Here is a 12,268-nt window from a genome sequence, read left to right on the forward strand (position 1 = left end):
CTGAACAGAAAGAAATGCCACGGAAACCCTCGGTGATAACCAAGGTCAGTTTTGCAGACTTGTGTGCCACTGTCCAGTAGAGGCACTTCTTCTGTGGTAGAAAATAATGTTTTCTTTTACATCAAATGACTTAGCCATGAGCTTTCACATGGCAGGAAATAGCAGCAATATGATGTCTCAAATACATTATTAATGGAGAGGGCAATTTTCTTCCATGGCACTGCCTCCTCCACTCCTTTTCAGAACTGAAGTATCCATTAAGAGTGACTCACTGGTTGCAAAAACATGTGAAAAAGAGACATCCTGAAGTTTGTTTTTAAATACTCTCCACAGTCAGTATTATGGCTATCAGGAATTTGTGAAAACCATAGGCATGTAACATATTTTCAAGAGACGTGGTGCAGAAGAGAAACCTCATGCTAAAAAATCACAACTAATATTGCGTAGCAACCAAGCAAACACGTTTGATTCCTGAATAACCAAAGTCTTCTCTCCTTTCACCACAGCCATGAATCCCTAACCTACTAGCAAGGGTAATTAACCATTTTTTATCTTTTTCCAGCATCTTGTCCTCGTCTTACTTTCTCTCTTTCTTGGATGTCCATGAAAGCCAGTGGAGACTCCACGTGGAGGGACACAAACTTACTTACCTCAACCACCTTTGGTTTATCAAACACAATACTATCTCTCTTCTCTGCTTTAGTTCTACTATTGATTTAGTCCAATATTTTTCCAATTCAGGTCTAGGCTGCCATGTGTAAACCATAAGTAGATGTTGGTCCAGGGAGGGAGAGCAGTAGGGATGGTCAGGTACCAAGTGCAAACTACCTGTTGTTAGGCTGGGTATCAGGTATTCTGGGGGAAAAAATATCCTCTAATATTCCTGGGCTCACTCTTGAATTTACCCCGGATAATTTTATAGAAAAGCCTTTTCATAGATCTTTCTACAGAGACAGAATTACATGAAAACTTTCCTGACTAAGTTTTTATCCCTACATATGGCCAGGACAACTCTTAGCTGTTCTTCCTGTCATGCTGCTGTGGAATTACGCTGAACATTCCTGTAACAAAAGCTATGCAACCTAAGTACTGTAGGGTGACATAATTCTGAGCTCAAGTTGATGGATTTTTCCATTTGCAAGATTTTGCACAGTAATTCCTGATTAATTCTGAATGTTGAAATTAATGAGCTTATCAAAGTAACAAGAAGGAGCCAGGGCTATTCTTGTTCACCGCAGTGTTTTGTGTTTCTTCTAGTATAAAATTACTTTTTGATCTATTTTAATCTCTTTTCTATTAAAAGGATTTGCTGCCTCTTACCCAGAAAGACAAGAATACACCTCCCTGTAGGTGAAAAGAACTGAAAGACGAGTGTCCTCCACTCTCAGTATTCCATGGAGGTCCCAGAGCAAACATACAAGTTACTACTTTTTCAGTTTTGGGGAAAGCAGATTATTTTACCCTAGGAATTCTACATAATCTGCTAAAAATGTCCCCTGCCCTTTTACACATAGGGATATTAAGAGTGGCTATAGAAGATCTTGTGTTAAAGACAATGGAATTATGCTCACTGAGTAACTGAAGAAAATGCTGAACTCATTCAGGACTTTACTTGTATCATAGAAGGGATGCAATAAGCATCATAGAAAAATTATTGTTTTTCACTGAACTCAATAAACAAATGCAAACCACTAAACAAATCAGGTAAAATATTAGAAGATTATGCAGAAAGACGTGTTTGTGGGCTGATTAGACAAGGGCAGGAACTCGCTTAGTATTGGTCCATAGGCACACAAAAAAAAAAGCTCAGCAGCACTGAGCACCCACCACCACATCTCTGCAAGGATCTGCTCAAAGACTTTTCAACCTTTCACCACTGAAACAAGAGTGACCTGCTCCACCTCAGATTTTGGAAATTCTGTGGCAGCCTGTACCACATAAGAGCCTTTGTTGGTGGAGATGTGGATTTAAAAGGCCTGGAGGAACTCTTATGGTAATCTGGTCTGACTTCCTGCCTGGCACAGCCTGTAATACCTCATGCAGCAATTTCTTTACAAAGCACAAGAACTTGTAACTCTACTAGAAGATATTTCAGAAGCAGATCTAATCTTGATTTAATTACTCCAAGTGATCTACCACATTCCTTTCTAAGCGTTTCCAATGGTTAATTACACCCACAGTATCGTAATTCCACCGTGAACTCGTCTTCCTTATCTTGCCATGTTTTTGTCTGTTGGAGCCCTATCCCATCTCCCTACATCCCTTGATATTTTTAGATACTAACCACATCACACCTCAAAATTCTCTTACCTGAGATAAATAGTTTGCCTGCTTGGCAAACCAAAACAGGGATTCCTGAGTCAATTGCACAGCATCTGCGGTGGTGTACTAGAGATAGCTTCTGACTAAAGAGACTAAAAGAGAAAAGTCAATTCAAATGTGAGGGGAAGGCGCCGAACATCTTCTTTAACAAGCTTTTCCAGCTTCTGTAGCACCCATTTGTATGACCTGGAAATTTGGGATGAACAGCACTGTGACCTGCATAGCTTCATTTTCAACCTAACAAATTTTAGCTCAAACTGGATCAGTAGTTACTAAACACTACAATTAACTTAGAAAGAAAAAGATGCCTAATGGCAGGTTCTTTTCTACTGCCCATATGTCAAATCACATAAAAATGACCTGGTACTTCTGCAGGCACTGCCAAGGCAGAAATCCAGGAGTGAGCAATGTACACCCTAAAATACTTCCAGCTGTGACTCTGGTAAACAAAATAAGTAAATTTCCACTACTGCTGTCATGCGATATTACTTAGGCGTATTACTTAGGTATTTGTATTACTGTAGCATTCAGAGGCTCCACATAAGGCTCCCTTGTGTTAGGTGATCAACTACAGACACAGCAAGTTTAATTCATTTTTGCAACGTTTGCCCAGGGCTTGTATGGCTGAATCCTGGTAAAGAGACAGAAGGAGGACTTGTGTTCTTCCTGGATCATGGATGCTGATGAGATCAGTGTACAAAGACTGCTCAGAACTGGAATTTCTTCTGGCATTTACTAAATCCCTGCACTACCCATGTGGTTCTCAACACACTATAAAGTTCCTTAGCTTCATTAGCCCTATTCCAGAAGGGTTTTCAGTCCTTCTCACTGATTGGATGAAAAACAGCAGCATCTTGCTGTCTCAGAGATGTATTATATAAGCACACACCTTTGTAGCTGCAAATAGATGCACATAGTCTCCACGTACCAATACAAAGTAAGAATTGCAAAGATAGTCTACTATTTACACCACCATTTGTTATGACACCTCATTACTTTTTCACAACACTACTGTTTTTTCCATTAATACTTCACATTTCTACTCACTTGTGGTTTCTAGCAGTTTATATTTTGCATAGCTTAAGTGCTTTTTTTTTCAAGCTTCCATCTTCCCTATTCCATGAATGCCCCTCTGCAAACTGGGAACACAGTTTATGCAGACATATCAACTTTTACTGATGTCAACAGCTTTTAAAAAAATTTCTTTTGAACACCCTTCCTTTTGGAAGCCATTTGACTTGAAACAGGAATATGAAATCCAGCTAACAACTCTGCAAAATTTTACTTTAAGCATGGATACAAAAAACCAAACCAGGCAAATATGGGAGGAAAAAGCAATAACCAAGAACACTTCCCTTCCTTGGAATCCTGACAATGACTATTATAATTGAAATATTAACTGTGACAGAAAAGTAACTATATATTTTTGTAATACTCTGAACAGGTTCATACTTCAGCTGCCTGTCAGAATATCTTGCTATTGTACACCTGGCTTTGTTATTCGACATAGATGCTTCATTTTCTAGGTGACACACCACATGAATGTCAGCATCCTCGCTAGCAATGGAAGAAATGGAAAGATAAAACCACTTTTTTAACATCCCTTGCAGTTGGTAGTATATTGAAACACCATCTTCTGCCTTTTGCCCATCTAGCAGATGATACACAATCCATTTGCGGAAGGCAGCTGAATTATGTTTTATGTAAGGAGAAATACTCACTCTTGGAAGAGTTCACCCCTCCTTTTTTTATTTAACTACATAACTCATAAACTCCCACCACCAAATCTCAAACAACCAAAAATCTGTAACCAAGCTACTTATTTTATCAGCATATCCTCTAGTATTTCATTTTCAAACTGGAAGAAAAAGATTTCCTTGTTTGCGTAGTGAAAACTATAGCATCTGCTGAAAAACATTTACCTGTAAATTCCTTACAGGCAGTTTCCAAATCTATGAAGGCATCTTATTATGACTGAAAACCAAACGGTGGTACAGTACCAATAACAAAAAGTTAAATGCTATTAAACTCATTCTGCAATACTGTACTCTCTCTTTTTTATGCTTTGACCTACTGACCCAAACTGGCATCTACTAGTGAAATGCTAAAATCTACTGGTCCAGAATCTAGCCTAAAATGCTGAGTATACTTGTTAAAATTATCTCAAATTAACTTGAATATCTTACTAAAGTGGAATAATGAAAAAAAAAATAAAAAATCTTACCTTATTAGAGCTTCATTTTCTGTTCTTTCACTGAAAAGAGTAAAGAAATCTGTATTAAAGATCCATTTGGTAAAAAGAACCTTCTGATGTAACTATTTCAGTTTCACTCCAGTTAACACCAAAACTAAAAGGTTCTTTTTATGTAACTGTAGCAAGTATGTTATTTTGTAGAGTTAATCATTCTGAACACTCTGGAGTAGAGGTCTTTATTTATTTGCCATCTTAATTAGCTGTTCCGAACAAACATTTCAAATACTTTGGAAATAGCAATACATACAACTGATCTCATCAATTCACCACCTAAACTACAGGCTGATTAGACACATTCAGTAGGTTTATTTTCAATTGATGCTGCTCATCTCATGAACAGTATTTGTGTTTGTGTTGCCATTATTTTTATTGGAAATTTGATATTATAGATCAAATATATATCTTGATACATTAATATAATATTATATATATTTATATTTATAGCTCATTACACATTATAAGATGGGTTCGCATTGCAGTGTGCCCATTCAAAGAGTTTCTCAGCCTGGAAGTTTGGTTTTTTTAAAAGTAGCTATTTTCTGCTCAACTCCCCAAACAGGTAGGGTCAGTAGCAGTTTAGAATAATGAAAGGATCGAGCCATTTCAATAAACACCTACTTCAACTCAGCCGCTCTCTATGACACATTTGTCAACAATTTAGAAACCCACATCACAAAGTCAAAAAACAAAAAAGCTTTAAGAGTATTCTGGGAAAGTCCAGGCATAACTCAGAACAATCAATTAATGTTGAGGCCTTCAAAATTATTAATTAACCTTTCATTCCTTCATGAATGAAATTCCTTTTTTTCAGTCCTTTACAACCAGGGAGAACTACCTGCAAGCATAAGCATTTTAACTGGGAATGGGATGATGGAAACTCTGAAGTAAACGGGTATTTTTTGTCAACAATGTAAGCAAGAACAAAATCACACTTTTTCTTTTTCCATTTTTTCAATTAGCGTAATATACAGCATGAAATAGAAAACAAAAAGGCAAGTCTAATAAAATCTGACAATTATTAACGGTATTTGTTGAAAAGCAGAGAAAATCATGCTGAGTCACAGGCAAAGTATCTCAACCTCTAGCACATTCTGTACACTTCATTAGCTATCAGACAGTATGGTTAGAGATGAAGAGAAAACAAGGAGAGACCTTGTTCATCTTTGCCAAGGACAAATTCAAAGCTTGACCTCAAAGCATGCAATCAATGCAATGGTTGAAGAGATGAATTCTTTTCTCTAGAGTGAAAATACTGTGATTTGGGGGACAGCAGGGTTAAAACAGAGTCTTCTAGGAATAACTGTCAATCTGAGGGAAACAAAGCTTAGGAGAATGGCAGAAGTGCCTCTTCCCTCCATTTAGGGTATGGTCACCTGGTATTTTTGAGAGTCCTATAAAATGAGACTATTTCACAAATGGAACAGGTAAACTTAAAGAGAAACATTCCTGGAGTGCAGTAAATCATTGGATTAACCACCCATTTTGAGAAAAGCCATGAGATCCTATTTTTATGAGTCAGCTCATGAGAGCTGACATTTACAAAGTCTGATATCCTACAACAGAATACATGCACATGTGTACCTTTAAAGGAAAAAGAATAACTGTAAGGTCATTTAATTACTTAGTCAAACACAAAATCCTCATAGGCTTCATTTTTCTACAGCTCCCCCTGATAATCAGCTATTAAAAACATGTATCAGTACCAGATTAGTTCACATTTACCTGTCAGGCTTCAGGTGTGGGTCACCCACAAAAGGTAATTTAAGAAAAATTCTGCATGCGGGAATCAAGGGACAGAACCAGTAAGTATTTTATCACTGGATGCTATGCAGGGCTTCAATAGGATTGAGTGGGATTTATTACAGCACGAGCCAAATCCTTCTTACTTTTCTCATGCAAAACAGCCATTGAAGCTAGCCAGAGTGCAACTGAGGACATACTGGATCCCTGATTCTCTATTACTCACCTGTCACAATACTACTGCGGTCCCCAGCACAAAGTTTCTGGGACCAGAATGGTTCTTTCTGGGAAGGGATAGGAATATCTTACAGGCCAGCCTGTTTTAACCATAAAGCAGGTACAGAAGCAAGTCTGAAGAAGACTAAAAGTCATCCTGGACTTGTGACAAGATCCACAGTTTTAAAGTAAAGTATTTCTATGCTAGAAACACTCACAGCACAAGCTGCTTTGAAGCATATTTAACGCATCCTACATACTTTTAAAAGAAGAATGAAAGCTTACTTTGGCAGGGTTTATGACTCCCAGAAAAAAAAAACAAAACACCCTAGCATGCTTAAAAAAAATTTGCATAAATTTTCCTTATCTGATGTAGCTGTTGATAACAGGACAAGCTATAATGAGGTTCCATGAGCACCTCCTGTCACAGGTTCTCACGAGCCCTGCTGCCTGTCCAGCCCAAAGGTCTCAGCAGACATTTGTTCAAGAGGACCCATTACTATCTCCATAGTAGGGAGCAGGAAGCTTCTAGAAGATCTCAGGAGATCTGGATTTTATCCAAGTGGAGATAACCTCCACTCCAGTGTGCACAACACTGGGTAAGTGAGGTTCAAGCATTCAGTGGTCCCTGCAGAAGACTTACCAGGCTTCCTGCCTTATCTGCCTCAGATACCTGGGCAAAGAATTTAAAATTAAAATATATCTCCTGTTAGCTGCTTGCACTGCCTTCATGCTTAATGCCTGCTTCATACTTAGATGGAGAGGGAGAGTGCCACAGGAAAAAAAAAAAGCAAAAAAAAAGTAAAAAAAAAAAAAAAAAAAAAAAAAGTAAAAAAGTGAGGACATTTACATTGCAATATTCAGATGTGTCATTTTGCTAAGCATATGCCTCCTTACAGTAAAAACTATACTTGTTGCCAGTCACCAAATGTGTTAACTTTGGACAGACTTTAGGAGGATTCTACCAGACTGCCTCAAAGGCACATCAGTACCATTAAGTTAAACTAAGTAGACAACTGTCCACACTCAGTGACAAGAGGCTCTGTAAATTCAACAGTGTATTTACAATTATCCTGTCAATCCAGGTGCCATAAAAAAAAAAAAAAAAAATCATACATTTTTTTTCAAGTTCCATCTTTTTCAGAACAACTTAAGAACCTTCCCAGATTTATTATATATTTATATATTATAATATATAATATATTATTTATATATTATTATCTATTATAATTAATTAACACTAAAAAACCTACTGATAGAGATTGTTAAAACAATGTACTGTGCTACTGAAGCTTTTCATGATTTTTCTTAAGGAAGACTCACCATGGACTTGTACCACAGCAAACCAATACTGCTAAAATGATCAGACAGCAGAATAGATGTAGATGAAAATTTCCTAGTTTAACACACAGAAAATTCCTGACTGCATGGAGTTGTACAAATAAAAATGTCCCTTTTTGTTTCAGTCATTACTATTTCACCTTTTTCGTTGCATGCTGTTTAGCAGAAACTGGAAAACTGAAGGTAACTAAAATATTGGTTTAATCCCTAAAAGGAATATACCAAATTAGCTAAAACAACTCATTTCCACATGATCCAACACTTATCCAGTACATACTAGGAGAAAAGACATCCAGGTGCTCTTCAGAAAATTTAGATATAAAGTATATATTCTGCCTAAGTCTTTGAACAGATATCAGATTAGGGATGAGAGCAGTACTTTTCTTCTTATACTTTTCTTCTTATCCATCAAATCCCATTCATCCTATTAAAACTTACTTTCAAGCTCCTCACACCCATCACACACATCTTCATTTAGAAAAAAACAAAGTTACCAAAAGATGGAAATCTATTCAGTCCTCTAGACAGATTCACCACAGAATTTTTTTCAGTTTACTTTTCTAGTCCCTGCAGGATGCTCTGGTGTTCAGAGGGCCACAAAGAGACTGATTGAACAAAGTAACTACAATTTCCTTTTTCACAAAAGATCCCAGAAAGCCAAGCAGGCCTGAAAAAGCCAGAGAGTTCTTATTCCATCAGAGCCAAGGAAGGAAAAACAAAGGGGTGGGGGATGAGCAATCCTGACCAGGAGATAAATTAATTCTTAAAGCTGCTTCAGTAAGTTTGGCTTTCAGTTCTTCAGTTTAGCAGTTCCCAGTCAGAATTAAAAGCATGTCAGTGGAGGTGAAATAAAAAAAGCACAGAGGGGAAAAAAAGACAGCAGGGAAAAATCTCACTGACCTCCCTCAGCAAAGCTCTTCCTCAAGATGCAAGGAACTCTGCTGGCACAGAAAGTTAATTTAATTCTTCCTGCCCCACCAGTCTTGACTCAAGGCCATTTGATTTCACAGTTCCAGTATCTGCAGTAGTTAGCAAGTCGTGCCATGCACTTTGCAGAGTGAAAAGCCATGACTGCAGCATGCCAAAGTCTAATCTGTGACAGGCATTCCCAGTTCTAGAGCTCTACACAGCGTGCCTTGGATCGCTTGGTGCTGCGAGGCAGGAGAGAGGTCTGTGTGCACTCTGGGACCTAGGGATGCACCCTGAGAATGTTTACTACCAGTACAATGCTAAGTGTAATCAGCATGCAGGTATAGGCTCTCTGCAGGATGAAAGGGCAGAAGAAAGCCTGCGTTTAGATTGGACAGCAAGAACGAGATCATAGCTGGGAGGCAGAAAACTCATAAAATAGCTCCATTTAAAGCATACATACAGATTAAAAATTAACCACTGTTGCCAAAAGACTGCACGTAACCCCACCCACAGCTATACCTGCCTATGTAGGGGCTGCCAAATGCAAGTGGAATATGTGCTCTGCTGCCCCACCAGCATGACCAGCCAAGAGCCACCATCTCACATCTGCCCTGCTCCCCAAGAAAGTGCCCAAGAAAGAGTCACCATTTATTATTGCTCTTGATGACTGGCTGTCATAGAAATCAGGGACTTCAATGATTTTTTTTGGAAGCTAGTCGTCCTCCTGAGTCTGAGAAGTCAGCAAGGTAGCTTGACCCAACTGTTCAGAGATGAAATAATGTGGAAACAAAAATCACCATTGATAGTGCTGTATGCTTGTTGAGACCATACTAAAGAGCTCAAACATTTTACAGAAAATGCAACAAAAATGCTGTCCAGAAGCTATTATCCTCTCCAGTAAATGATGAGTCCACAGACAGTACTGTCTGCTGTTTTGCCAGCATTTTCATTACAATTCTCTGCTTTAATGAATAATTAACAAGATTAAATACACTTTGGTTAGCAGACCTTCGAGTTCTATTACAGTATATTGTATTTACATTAGAAATATTAATGTCACAATTCTTCTTGACTTTGAAAAGTACAACGATAAATTAATTTACCTTTAAAATAAAAACTGTACCAAAAATAATTATTTAAAATCTTCAAACTTATTCTACTACTTTTTTATAGAAAAATGACATTGTTTATGCCATTAATAAGTAAAGCTAATTCATTTTTGTAATGTAAGAATTAATTGAATTCAAGAGAACTAAGCAGATCCCAGAAAAGGGCAGCTATTCTCTCTGTACATAACATAATCATATGCCCTAAATCCAATTATTTTCTTCCTCTGAAACATATTTAAGGATGTCATCTCCATAGGGCCTGGTTCAGTGCCACAAAGCACAATGAAGCACGCTGTCGCTGATGAGAAGCCTTGCATTCCCCTTAGGCTTGAAAACCTTGTGTAGTACCAAAGACTCAAGCATTAAAATCATCAGGATGTTGAAAATAAGCCTTCACATGTATTTTTTTATTATTGATATTCGTCAAAACCTAAAAAAAACCCAACCAGCTAATAGTCAAATCTAAGGGGAGCCTTCAAGCTTTATATGCAACATATGATGATGGTGATGTAGGAAGTTTTGGGAATTCAGGGATATTCATCCCACGTGTGTTTAACTATATACTGCAACTATCAGTGGAAGTCACCTCTTCTGAGACTGATGGCACAAACAGCGCCCTGGAATTTTCTCCCCTCCTCTGCCAACTTACTCAAGAGGAACCCAGGGAGCAGAATAGCTGAGACAGCTGAAACAAGGTTTCTTCAGCCATTCAATCATCCTTAGGCTCTGACTGCTTTACACCAGATGCCTGATTTTAATCATTGTCCATATGTCTGAGTAAGCATAAAGAATGTACTGCAGAGACAAAACTTGGACCTTCACACTTTTTCTCAGAAAGCATATACTTTTCTGTGTACAATCATCCCACTGACAAGTGAATGATTATTATTTTCTTAATTGTCCCTGGTTTATCTTCTGTGAAATGGCCAAATTAAATAAGCTAATATCTTGAAGGACAAATGTACAATAAGTATTGCTGCAAAATATCCCCAGCCAGTAAAGTTCATTATTGAGTCCTAGAATAAAACATGACAGACTTTGTTATGTTATCTTTTCCAGGGTGTCACTACCAACCCAACACATCCTAGAACTTAATAAAGCCTGGCAGCCTCCAACTCATGATACATCCAGAACACGTATTTTTCCCCCCACTGCTTTTTTTAATAACTGGTGCTGTTCTGTTCTTCTTGGGATGGTGGATAACAATCATCACACCTGCACACTGCCATGCAGCTGTCAGGGTAATTCCATCCAAATTAAGGCAAGTCCCATGAAAGCAAAGGTTTAATACATGAGGGGGAAATATGGTGAACTGGTCTGTAGCACACTAACAGCTCTGAGTTTAGGATCTTTTTATGGTTACATTTCTTTTTTTTACTTTTTTTCTACCTGTATGGCACGTGCCCTCATTTAAGTCCTATGTATAGCATGTGTCCCAGTAAATTGTCCCAGTGCAGTTCAGAACTGTGGCACAGACTGCACGATTTGAGCAAGAAATGGCCTTAAGCCCTGTATGCTGCATACTGAGAGCTACGAAAAGGACACAAAGAGTAAATAAAATGGAAATCTGACATTTGAAAGTCACTGAAAGCAAGCTTAAAGAGAAGAGTTATTTCCTCTTATTTATGGTTCTCTAAAGATTTTAAGGTGTATTGTACAACAATGCTGTATGATCATCAGGCCCACAGTTCTGCTGGGAAGAGTTTTTCAAATGGCACTTTTGGTTGCCAATATAAGAAGCAGACAAAGAAACAAAAACAGGTATTTCTGAAAAAGAGCTTTGGAAAATGTCTCCCTGGGCCCAATATATAGAGCAAATATAAATCTTCACATAAACTGAGTTATATTTCATAAGTGTCTACACCTGCCTAACTTTTCTTCATCTGTGGAGAGGGAGCGGAAAACATTGCTAGTGACAATGACATCATCTGCTAGTGATAACCAACTACGAATAAATTCAAAATCTTGTTTAATCAAGGTTTTCTGGTTAAGCTAACAGGATAAAAGCCTTAAGAAACTATATTTGCTTTATTTTCTGGAGCTAAGGTCAAGTATGCTGAAGCTTCAGTGGTTTTTTTTTGAAAGGTGCAATAGGGCGAAACTCCAATTAAGAGACAAACTGACTAAGATATTTGTTTGGGAGCTATGTAGTAATGTATCAAAGCCAATCCATTGGAATTGTCTTTTGTGTTTATTTCTACCAAAGGAAAACAGAACAAAAAAAATCTATCAAGGTATTCAAATTCAAAACTGGATTCATGCACGTTGAAAACTTTTGAATGCACAACTAGCAGGCAAGGGGAAAGTGGAATTTCCCTCACTTTGGATGCTCCATAAAAAAGGCTTAACTTACACTTCCACATTTTCAGAAAGA

General features: G+C 37.8%; 1 protein-coding gene across 12 annotated transcripts in view; it reads right to left on the reverse strand.

Moving 5' to 3' along the window:
* Positions 1-12,268, reverse strand: part of THRB (thyroid hormone receptor beta) — a 156,383-nt gene that overhangs the window by 121,353 nt on the left and 22,762 nt on the right. For 9 of the 12 annotated variants that reach the window (XM_058832711.1, XM_058832718.1, XM_058832708.1 and 6 more), the window contains one exon: positions 4,547-4,576. The exons of the other annotated variants lie outside the window; for them this stretch is intronic. The gene's annotated coding sequence lies outside the window, so the exon portion shown is untranslated. The remainder of the gene's footprint in view (positions 1-4,546; positions 4,577-12,268) is intronic. 12 annotated transcript variants of the gene reach the window in all.

The sequence above is a fragment of the Poecile atricapillus genome, chromosome 2, assembly GCF_030490865.1.
Source record: "Poecile atricapillus isolate bPoeAtr1 chromosome 2, bPoeAtr1.hap1, whole genome shotgun sequence".
NCBI classification, from domain to species: domain Eukaryota; kingdom Metazoa; phylum Chordata; class Aves; order Passeriformes; family Paridae; genus Poecile; species Poecile atricapillus.